Consider the following 11,333-nt stretch of genomic DNA (forward strand, 5'->3'; position numbering starts at 1 on the left):
AGCCTCTCTTACGCATGCGTATTGGGTGAGTATGCCTCAGTTGTGGGAAGTGGGATGTACTGTAAGTGGTACGGTGTAAGTGTAAGTAACCGTAAAGCTAAGCTATACTTACAGTCACAACTTACATCATAAGTCGGACATTTGTTGCAACTGTAAGTAACTTAGCTTTACGGCAACTTACACTTACAACTTATCTCATACAGTACATCCCACTTCTCACAACTGAGACATACTCACCCAATACGCATGCGTATTAGAGGCTTCTGTACCACAAGGATGGGAACTGTAAACTCTTGCTATAAAGTATAAAATAAATGCTAGTTAGTGGTGGTGGCGGGGTGGTGCCGGTTTTCCACATCAATTTTTCCCTTTTTTCCAAGGTTGGAAACTTTGCTTTGGCCATATCTCAAAACTGGTCATTTTCATAAGATCTGAAAGAGACAGAGCGTCAGTGAATTTTATATATCAAAACGTTTCCCGCCAAAAGACTTAGAAAAATTTTGACTCAAAAGTATGATACCAAAAGCACATGCGTACGTATAAAGTTGTACCACAAGGATGGGAACTCTACTCTTGATAAAAAGTATAAAAGAAATGCTAGTTAGCGGTTGTTGGCGGGGAGGTGGTGGCTATCCATATCAATTTTTTCCTTTCTTTTAAGACAACTATTTTTTTGGGCTACTCATCAAACTGGTTACTTTCAAGGCATCTGAACAGAGCGCGAGTGAACTTTTATATACAAACGTTTCCTGCCAAAAACACTTAGAGAAAAAATCCTACGAGAAATGTGATATCAACCGCCCAGGCGTATGTTCAAAGTTATCCTACAAGATCGGTATAAAATAAATACTAGTTAGTGATGGCGGACTTTCTTTCTTCCACCTTTGATGTTTTTCTTGGCCTTTTCTCAAACCGGTCATTTCTAAAGTATCTGAAAGAGACAGTACAGGAAAGATAGATAAAGTTGATTGACAGCTTTTTCCGTGAATGTTAAAACATTAAACGGAACTGAATGCTTCCTCGCAACTCGATAGACTAGCTTCACGTTTGATCACTGCGGAAATCATATGAAAACGTTTCCGGCGTTCATAGTTGTTTGAAGCTGTCAAACTCGCGGAATCAGATAATATATTTCCCCAGAATATTTCGAGCAGTCATATCGCCTTGTCTGCGTAAAGCTTTCAGTGATTCAGCGTAATCAATCGGTAATCACAATCGTTGTAAATATATTTATAAACCCACGAACTTCACTCCATAAATAACTAAATCGATGGTTCGACTGGAAAGATTGCCGTATAACCACATGATGAACAATGTATGAAAGATGTCAAGTTTCATATCCATTACTGCCGCTCGTGTTTGAATTGTAGTAAGAAAGAAACTATGCATAACAAACTAGGGTTGTGGAATAAACATGTCAACGATATGACTTACCCGTGTTTTCCCATCGCGTTCACACAGAAATGTCAGAGAAACTTCTACAATGTTCATGGTCCTTTCGAAAGCCATCTGTTCAGACTTCAAAGTTGCTCCTTGATCGCTGTTACCTTAGAGAGAAAAAAAAAAAATTCATAAATACTTTTCCCATGTTAGTCTGCGGGATATAAGAACCTACAGTTGATCTTCTCCCAACGTATCATGACTGAATCTAGCTTAGTCAGTACAAAGCAACGCGCCGGCGCGCGGATCACAAGCTCGAATCCCATTGAAGCAGCCTTGAATTTCTTCTCTTTTTTGGCTAACACACTTCGTAAAACATGAACTCATTTAACTTCCCACACTGTTTACAACTCGGTTTAAATGAAAAATATAATGTGATTAAGCGCAAATAAGATGCAAAATGCGCTTTTAACCAGTGATAATACTGTAATCTTCAACACAAATGCGACTGTCCGTACTGCAATAAAAATGGAAACGTTCAAAAATGTAAATAGTCAATACAAAATCGTTGCCTGTTTCTTGTGTGTACTACCATCATCGATAAAATTCATCTAATTGTCCAGCAAGGTTCTGTTTCATTAAAAAAAACCTAAAAGTTTATATTTCGTTTCACAGCATTTTGGAGCATTTTTTAAGCTCGCAGGTCGCTCGAGTTCACAAACGTGCCATTTTCGAAGGCGTTTTATTGTTGCATTAACATCTGGCGTTTTATTCAGAAATTCTTACAAAGAAATTTAGCAAATCGAACAAACAGAAATAGTTTTGAGCCAGCTGTTGACTTAAGTCGCAGATAACCATCAGCCTCGAAGCAATATAACTTAATTTTTCTCCCTCCACACCAATGGTCACCAGTTGGCGCAATGGTTGGGTGCGCGCCTGTCGTGCGAGAGTCGAAGGTTCAAATCCTGCGCTCGAACGTTTATTTTTTCGTCTTATAAAAAAAAAGAATACATGAAGAAACCGCCCATACTTGTGTGTTCCAGTGTACACCTTTTGTTTCTCGACTCTGATCGTTTTTGGCCAAAGAAAGGTCAACTATTTATCTTGCTTAAGTTCTATGTAAAGACATATAAGCCCTTATACAATATGTTATCCCGTTCAGTCTTTGACAGTTTTCTGCATGGCATTGTTTTTAAACACGCAGCTTCTTTGCTTCAGCGCTCAGGTAATGAAAACAGTGTTACGTCCTAAAAACAGAATGGCCTGCCAGAGAATCGCTGCAGCGCCCGAGTAGATGATCGAACTAAGGAAAAAATAGAGATCAGAATATGGGGGTGAACCCGTGATGTAACACCAACTAAAATCCCTGCCTGAAAAAATCTACATAAAAAAAACCCTACACGTTCTAATCTCCAAACTTAACCCTCAAAGATAACTTAAAAACACGGTTTGCCCCAAAATCCACATAAACCTGCCCGTTCACACAGTTTATCTTTTAGTTGTCACAGCGTGCTATCCCCAGCCCCCCCCCCCCACCCCCACCCCCCCAGTCAGAGAAGCAGGAGGAGACGGGTTGATCTCTTGTTTTTTGTTTTTTTTTAACGCGCTGTGATTGGATACGTTAATATTATTAACAAGCCCACTGATTGAATTATTTGGCGCACACTACGCAAACTACTTCGAACCATTTCCCCATTGTCATTTCTCAGGTTTGCGAAATTTTTATATTTCTTAACTAATTGCCTGTACGGTGATCGTTTTTCTTTTTAAATTGAATGAAGACCATTGCGTACCATAGCTCTACTGGATACCCATCTTGACATACTGTCACAAAATCAAATTTGATGAACTTTTATCCACTTTCATCATCGTAACCTTGTAGTTCCTCCCCAGAATTTAATTGTACATTTAGTAGCATTCAGCAATATAAAATGGAAATTAGGAAGAAGAACTTTCGATAATCACCAGAGATTTCCCGCTTTAAAAATCAGGTTTAAAAACAAAATTCCCAAATCGAGATCAATTAAACTGAAAGTCACGCCTTAACAATGAAGCCAACCGGGAAAAGAAACGCGTAAACGCCACTAGCCAAATGTATGCATTGTGGACCTATGTTAGGTTTAACTGTACGTTGTTGTTTCCGTCCCCTATTTTTACCCTATCATCGTGCGAATACTTCACACCATCTGTCACTATATGGCGAGCGTAATCTGGGTAAATATCAAAGAGGGTAAGGGAGTGGGTTTAACTAAGAGAAAAGAGAAAAATAGACAAGAAAGTCATAATGGGGTTACATATCCAGTGATTCTCTGTTGATTACGGTTACCTCATTTTGGGCGAGGTGAAGGACACTTAACGCATGCAGACAGTTCTTAAACACGTTTTAATTCTTGCGCCGGCAATTTGGATGTAGGACCAGTCTATGCTCCACAGATCAAGAAACTCAGGAAGAGAATTTGCAGGGTGGAACCAGCTCCCTTGTGGGCCAGTTCTTACACCCAATATCTCTTGTACAAAGCTCAAGATCCATTCAGTCCGTGAGGCAGTCCAATTGTTTCTAAATAGAATTCTTTTCTTGTGCCGGCAATTTGGATGTAGTGCCAGTCTGTGCTTCACAAATTAAGAAACGCAGGAAGAGAATTTGCAGGGTGGAACCGGCATCCTTGTGGGCCAGTTCTTACCCACATCTCTAGTACAAAGCTCAGGATCCATTCAGCGCGTGCAGACGGTCCAATTGTTCCTAAACAGAATTCTTATCTTGTGCCAGCAATTTGGATGCAGGACCAGTCTATGCTTCAGATATCAGGAAACGCAGGATGAGAATTTGTAACCAACTCCTTTTTGTCAGTTCTTAGACCCACTTAGGCCCATCGTTCAAAAGTCCAAGATCCATTCAAGGCATGTAGACTGTCCAAATGAGACGAGACGAAGAAATAAAAAAGTCCAGTAAGGTCATCATACTCACGTGATGTGTGTAAAGAAACGCTTCCCTATCCAAGATGAAATGGAAAAATTGTTGTTTTCACCCTGAGGAGAAAACACAGAAAGCAATAAGTTTAGCCATGTGGCATTCCAGGCTTGAAGACTTTATCACGACTGCATGATTACGTTCGAAATGTATAGGCCAATTTCGATATATTAAAATTTCAACATGGCGCGAAGGTTTAGAGAACTAAAACAAAATAAATCACGTTGAAGTTGAGGAAGGAATAAACAATGCCTTTTGTTTTGGTCCCCTAAGCCTCAGAGCCTTTTAAGAATTCCGTTGAATATATCGAAACTGGCCTTTGAAAACGCTACAGAATTAAAATCAAATAAAAAGCACTAAACACTAAATGAAAACTAGAACTTAATAAAAAAATTATGAATTACTTCGCCGTTAGTCCAAATGTTTCGCTCGCTGAAATATTCCACAGGAAATAAAAAGTATAGTTGAAGAATATATTCAAACTGCAACGTTAGAATTGTCAAAACACTTGTTTTGTTCTTGATTAAATTTTGAATAAACTTGTTTCAAAATAAGTACACTTTCCCTTGGATTAGACTTTCTAGAAGACTGTACATTCAAATCAACAGCGATCTTATACTTCGGTGCTCGCCATTGTTCTTAACAGGATAAAGCATTTTAAATTGGCTGGTACGCATTTATACTCCCGGGTGGAGAATAGCACCGTGAGAGTTAAGTGTCTTGCCCAAGAACACAACACAGTGGCCCCGGTCAGGGCCCGATCGACGAACTCAGACCATTCGGTGTGGGATTTTAGTGCGCTAACCATAAACCCACCGCGTCTCCTAAATAATTGATGGCCACTTGGTTCCCAATGGAAATTGAAAGGTAAACAAACATTGCTTGGTCAGTATTTCTACACAGGGACATTGTGGAGGAATGCAAGCAGCGGCAAAGAGTTGCAGAAGGAGATGAAGTGATGACGAGAAACAGCACGGTAACCGAAACGTCAGAAGTCATCCGCATGATGTACAATTCACTGACAGCCGGACTTGCGCGGGCCTTGGAAAAGCGTAAGGGAGGGGCAGAAGGTTGACGAAATGTTTTATGTTTAGTTTGTTTATTTAATAAATTTACTCCATATATTATAAACACAACTACTAAAAAGAAGAGTTGACGGCATTGATTTTCAGTCACGCTAAACAGATCCAGACCTTTTTAGGGGGACTAACATCAGGCAAATCTAGAGATCACAATTAGCCGATTACAACCTAACCTCTAATGCACATTTACTCAGAGTAAGCAACATGTATAATCACAAACATTGAGACGAACTCCGATGGGAAATCGAGCAATTTCAGTTTTACGTGGACAAAAACCTTGTACCAGAATAATTTTAAGCATATTAGAGTCCATTTTGCATTTTCTAAAAGCTAAAGATATAAAAAGTTGCCTGAAATAACACCAAAAACAATTTCTCATGGAAACTCAGGAAAACACATTTCAAAGTTCAGAGAAATTGTGCAAACACAGGCAAAATTTCATCATTAGTCTCATTTCACCAGTACTTGCCAATGTTTCATATGAACTTCAAAATTATGTTTTCTACACTTGGTGATGTTCGAAATGATTTATTTTGTGAAGATATTTAAAACAGTCGCACAGAAGGTTACAATACGATGCAAATAATCTTGGTACAAAGTTTTATCCACTTGTTACTAGAACGTCTGGTGGATTCCCTCTAAATTGGTCATGTTAGGTATGATGTGGTCAATATGGGTCAGATGAGGCCAGATCGTTCGTGACAATACCGGAGGTGTAACGCTTGCATTCTGTTTACGTTACATTTTATTTTTGGCATGAGCATTACATCGCGTCACGCTACTTGCATTAAGTCGAATCACTCGAAGACGAATCACTCGGAACTGATTCGTGCTGAATGGTTTTCGATTCCTCTGGTATCAGCATCATTTCAATCCATGAAATAAAGCAACTAACAACAGACTTAAGCTTAAAGTTGACTTTACTACAGAGCCGCGTAAACGTTCCTCAAATGGAATTCTAACCTACAATCTATTTTAGGAAACCTTTTTGCTACGAAAAGGTCGTAAATACTGAAGTCCCAAAAAACTAAATATAGCCCTAACATCAGAAAATCTACAGATCACAATGACCCGATCAAAAACTAACATATATAACGCACACTTTCCGACAAAACCAAAGAGGTATAAATCACAAACATTAATTGTAAATAAGAGTCGTCAGATTGGGCCAGATCGAGTCAGATCGTATTCGTAAAAATACCGGAAGTGAAAAATTGTTCCTTTGTAGTTTATCTAGCGTTACCTTTGCATTACAAAAATAAAAAAAGTTCCAGCAAACTAGAGCAATTCTTGACAGGCAAATGTGGCCATATGTCCAGTGAAACTCTACAACAAGTGACACGAAGCAGCCCAGAGGGCCTTTGATTAAAAGTGACTTTCGTTCCATGAAATATAAGTCACAAGCAGTTTTTTATTTCACTAGTTCGTCGAATGCTTAATTTCTGTGCCGCTACTGCCTCTACTTTCCTAGCCTTGGAAAGGTACTATTGTTCAACAAGCATTGGGGCGTTTACTGGGTTATGAGCCATCTCCATCTTGCGTTGTTGTAATATTTGTGCAGAGTTATAGAGCTACGCTTTCGAGACTTCTATCACCTGATTCCCTCGACGAAGGAAGGGGCAACGCGTAATACAGCTTTTGCCAGAACCCCTTGTCGCTAATGCTCAAATACGTGTTGGTTCGCAGGTACAACTTAAATTCCTCATCCAGCTCTGTCGTGTCCACATCATCAAACAGAATAACTATCAAGTATTTCATTCGATCCTCTAACACTTTTCGATGAGCTTCACGAAACTCCATCAAACACCAATCGCTCTTTGCGTAGCTGGAAGACAGCACCACTAGCATGCGTTTACTTTGATCCACGCTTTTGAAAATGATTTCCACGATTGGCTCGCCAACTGGAAAGTCGCGGTGATGAAAGCATAGTTTATAAGGGGTTCGTGATTTTCTAGTCGTTCTTGTAACGTGGTCTTCACCCAGTCGAAGTCATTCCCGCTGAACGATATAAAGGCGTCGTATATCTTATTTGGATCCGAGTCATCAATGCGATCAAACGGGTGCCAGTTGAAGTGGGTGTACATGAAGACTTTGACTTCTCTATAATATTTGTACAAAACAATACCAATAATCAGTATTAAAGCTAGCAGACCACCAAGAGTACAGGCAGCTATGGTTCCTATAGGTACTGTCTTTTCTGTGTTCTTTTCCTTAATGGTAGCACAGATGAACTCGTCGTCCGGTAAACTGTAAATTGCTCGGCCAAGAGCATGCTCCGAGTTACAAAACACCTTTTCGATGTTTCGTATTCGACGTCTATTCTTCACCAGCCAGTGCTTCATCCATTTAGTCGTACAGTCGCATTTAAACAAGTTTTGCTCCAACGCCAACGTTGTAAAATTCAGAGATTCAATTTCCCTGGGTAGAGTTGTCAGGTTATTAGCATCAATGAGCAGAATCTCGACACGTTTTAATTTCTCCACAGTGGAGGCCTTCAGCCGCTCAACTTTGTTGTTTGTCATTTTCAGAACAGTCACGTTTTCCAAATAAGGAAATGCTGGAATATCCCGGATGTCATTGCTCATCAAGTTCAATTCAATAAGACCTCGTGGCATTAAGTTTGGTACTTCTGCAAGATTTTTTCCCGCGCAATTAACGACTATTATTCCATTGGAGCAGCGTTTCCGGCAGGTGCATTCTGTGGGGCAATTGCGATCTTCAAGCTCAGTCTCTCTCCGCACCCATTGATCTTCTCTTATTTCAAGAATCGATTTGTCCTTTAGCTCGAGTGGCCAATGACATCGCCAGGTTTTAAACCATGGTTCTATCAAAGGATATTTTTGCGATATTTTTTCAATTTCTTGTGCCACAGCAGACATGATGCAGTCACAAGCTAACGGATTTCCACTCAAATTGATTAGGTATGCTTTCCAGAGATAAGTATATTTGGCTTGAGGTGGCTGCACAGGAGAGATTTCCTCGTCCTGTTTTATCCTGTTCAGTCCATCGTAATCTACTAATTTGGTGATGTTGTTGTTGGACAAATCGAGAACTATCAGCTGTTTCCCGCTTTTAATCGGGTCATTCAGCGGTATGGGATATTCATCTAACGCCTTGTCAAGATCTTCAAACGTTAACTGATTAAACGATAAATCGATTAATTTAATTTTTGTCAATAAAAATATCCATGGAGGAAAGGAAGACAGGCTGTTCTTGCCGAAGTAAAGCTCTTGCAAAGCAGAATCTTTTGGGAAAGGGTTGTCCTCAATTTTTGCAATGTTGTTGCCAAATAAATGCAACACTTCCAGGGTGCTTAATGAACTAAACAACCCGTTTGGAATAGAATGTAGGTTGTTACGGTCTAGAGCAATCCTCTTGATCTTTCTCAGCCCTTTAAATATATTTTGGTCAATGACCGTCAAGTTGTTAGATCCAAGAATAATGTTTAGCAAGGAAGGTAACCCTTGAAACAGATTTTGAGGTAGAGAAGCCAAGTTATTTTTGAAGAGGTCAATCGTTTGAATTCCTTTTAAGTTGCGAAAACATGACGATCCAATTGCCTTTAAACCGTTTTCCCGAAGGCTTAGGACATGCAAGAATCCGCGAAACTCATGAGAAGTTAAGTCCTCAATATTGTTATAGCCTAGATACAGTCCGCGGACATAAAGGTTGCTTTGCAGTTCAACTGGGAACAATTGCTCGGAATGGTCTGTCCTTCTCAATTCACGGGCAAGTTCAAGGGTAGAGTTATTCCAAGGAAATTCTGGAGGTTTTGTCAAATTGCACTTTACCAATAAAAGCCTTTGCAAGAGAGGCATTGTAATCTTCCATTGTTCTGGAATCTCTTTAATGGACGCATCTTCAAAGTAGATTTCAGCCATGTTTGGCCAGACGTTCTTGGTATCACTAAACACACGAGGGATGTTTTCAGGCAGACTGTTGAGAGCTGTGATAAACGTAATTTCTCTGAAGTCTCTTACATGACTCTCACTTCCATGAGTTAAATTTGTCAAAGTGGATACACTCGATCATTTCGTATTCTTTCCTTTCAAACGCATTGTTCGGAAATCAGTTGCCTTGGCAAAGGCGACAAGGTTTCGCGTCTAAACTTTGCAGGCGCCCCGGAAAAACAGAACTAGCAAAATATTTTTGTTGGCAGTGTTTTGCGGGTTGATGAAATCGAGCTCAATTGATGATGGGCACAAAAATGTGACCCTCACACCAACTAAAGTATTGTTATCAACTTCAGCCGCATCTAGAGCCAAGTTGATGTCAAACGTAAACTTCACCTCAGACTCTTGGCTGATCAGCATACATTCTACGTATTTCCGCTGGAGAACAGCTGCTTGCTTTTTTTCTCCATTACTCAAATTGCTTGATCCCTTAGCATTCAGCCGACACGGCAGCTTGCTTTCGTTTTGACAGGTTGAAGTCGGGGCTAAACAAACTACAACGGTCAACAACACAACTACGTTTCCACCCATCGTCTGAAATTAAATCAATGTTGATTTTCCTGTGACAAGCTCTATATAATTCTGTGGAGCACTGTTTGTTACACGTGGGCCATTAACAGGAAGGACTGCTCCCAAGCACAGTCGAAACAAGTCACCCAAGACGTACGGTAAGTCGTGACAATAGTGCGTCTACAAATTGAAGTAGTCTCTGAAGCAGACTTCAAACGTTTATTCAAAGCTCGATACTGAAGGGTTTTTGTGACGAAAAACAGGAAGTTTTTCGGATTGGCTCGTTTATAATCTCTGCCGGTCAAAGCATTTTTAAAAGTAGCTACGTCACGGTTTGCGCATGAGATAAGATAAGACAAGATAAGAACTTTATTAACGTGTCGAAGTCGCTAGCATGCAATGTATACTAATTGGGGACACCTAACTACGATTACTTATTTAATAATTAATAAACTGAAAAATTTATCTTGAAAAATTTAGCCTACAAACTTTTCGAAGTTCGTCGTTTGTAATCTGTGTCAATCTTCTCCGTCTTTAACCATTCTTGTTCATTCATGGTTTATTATTATCTCTTCAAAGCTTTTCTATATTAGTGACCTCTTCTTTTCAGGTTTCCTTCAATGTAAAGGTAATTTTGTCCGTGGTTAAAATAACTCAAAATACCGTGACTGAGGTCCTATAACCACATGCAATTATTGTCAAACCGCAAAGCAGTATTACTCCAACACCATAAGTATGGAAGGGAATTACAATAACGATATTCGCTTGACCACGGCTTCCGTAACAACGAATGTATGACTGTCTAAGGCGTGTCGTCAACAATTCTATTTTAACAACCCTGACGTCTTTACAACAATTTTACCCATCGTCGCCCCTCGCAGTCGATTGAGAAACGCGTTATCATAAAGCTTTGAATGTACCCTGCCGTTTTTGTTAATTTATGGGTAGTTTTGCCGTTTAGAGAAAGGAATAACTTTCTACGGTTTAGTTCAAAACATAAGGTGGAGGTCTCCGGCTAACTGGAATCGTAACTTTTCAAGTTACACCAGATGACAGCAGGTACAAACAGTGGCACAAGTTCGCATGTGTCTCGAGCGTCACGTACTTCACGAACAGTAGCAAACTTCGCGCACTTCGTCTGCACCAGCAAACGGACACTGCTAGAAAGGCCGCTAGCATTGTTTTATAGCAAGGTGTAAAAAAAACTGTGTGGTAAAACCACACAGACACGTTTATGACCTCTAAAAATTTGCTATCACCATAGTCAAACAGATACTGTTTGACTATGGTGATAGCCATATATTGACTATATTTGACTTTAATATAATTTCTAGAGGTGAATATAAGAATTGGACATTCTGTTTGGTCGAAAAGCTCATCATATGACGCTATATTCACCCTGCTGGAGCTTGGTTACTAGGCTCGCCACCTTTACCATCT

At 39.8% G+C, this 11,333-nt stretch overlaps 1 long non-coding RNA gene and 1 pseudogene across 1 annotated transcript; both read right to left on the reverse strand.

Annotated features, from left to right (window-relative positions):
• Positions 1-848: 848 nt before the first annotated feature.
• On the reverse strand, positions 849-4,407 carry LOC145466602 (uncharacterized). Its single transcript, XR_014041954.1, has 3 exons — positions 4,346-4,407; positions 1,435-1,547; positions 849-931 (listed from the first exon to the last, which is right to left on the reverse strand). It is a non-coding gene; the product is annotated as an uncharacterized LOC145466602 (long non-coding RNA).
• Positions 4,408-4,807: 400 nt separating this feature from the next.
• LOC145466421 (toll-like receptor 6) lies at positions 4,808-11,288 on the reverse strand (annotated as a pseudogene).
• Positions 11,289-11,333: the final 45 nt, after the last annotated feature.

The sequence above is a fragment of the Orbicella franksi genome, chromosome 13, assembly GCF_964199315.1.
Source record: "Orbicella franksi chromosome 13, jaOrbFran1.1, whole genome shotgun sequence".
Classification (NCBI taxonomy): Eukaryota; Metazoa; Cnidaria; class Anthozoa; order Scleractinia; family Merulinidae; genus Orbicella; species Orbicella franksi.